Source organism: Tarenaya hassleriana, unplaced genomic scaffold (genome assembly GCF_000463585.1).
Source record: "Tarenaya hassleriana unplaced genomic scaffold, ASM46358v1 Cleome4, whole genome shotgun sequence".
NCBI classification, from domain to species: Eukaryota; Viridiplantae; Streptophyta; class Magnoliopsida; order Brassicales; family Cleomaceae; genus Tarenaya; species Tarenaya hassleriana.
The window spans coordinates 638,773-639,709 of NW_010966881.1; positions in this window are offsets into that span (position 1 = coordinate 638,773).

Genomic DNA, 937 nt, shown 5'->3' on the forward strand with positions numbered 1-937 from the left:
CTAAATATGTTTCAACGCACTCTAAATATGTTTGAATGCACTCAGTATGTTTCAATGCACTTTAAATATGTTTCGACGGACTCTAAACGTCTTTTATTGCACATTAAACATGTTTGGATGCACTCTAAATGTGTTTGGACTCACTCTAAACGTGTTTTGGTGCACTCAAAACATGTTTAGACGAACTCTAAACATGTTTTGACGCCCTGTAAAAATGTTTTAATGCACTCTAAACATGTTTGGATGCACTTAAAACATGTTTAGACGAACTCTAAACATGTTTTGACACACACTAAATATGGTTCGACACACTCTAAAAATGTTTTAATGCACTCTAAACATGTTTTGATGCACTCTTAGTATGTTTTGACGCACTTTAATCAAGTTTGGATGCGCTCTAAATATGTTTCGACGGGCTCTAAACATGTTTCGACGAACTCTAAACATCATTTATTGCACTCTAAACATGTTTCGACGCACTTTAAACATGTTTTGACGCACTCTAAAAATGTTTTGATGCACTCTAAACATGTTTGGATGCTCTCTAAAAGTGTTTGGACGCACTCTAAACCTGTTTGGACGCACTCTAAACGTTTTTGAATGTACTCTAAGTATGTTTGGATGCACTCTAAACATGTTTCGACGTGCTCTTAAAATATTTCGATGCTCTCTAAATATGTTTGGATGCACTCTAAGTATGTTTTGACGCACTTTAAACATGTTTGGATGCACTTTAATTATGTTTCGACGCACTTTAAACATGTTTTGACGAACTCTAAACATCTTTTGTTGCACTCTAAACATGTTTCGACGTACTCTAAACATGTTTTGACGCACTCTAAAAATGTTTCGATGCACTCTAAACACATTTGGATGCTCTCTAAAAGTGTTTGGACGCACTCTAAACCTGTTTGGACGCACTTTAAACGTTTTTGAA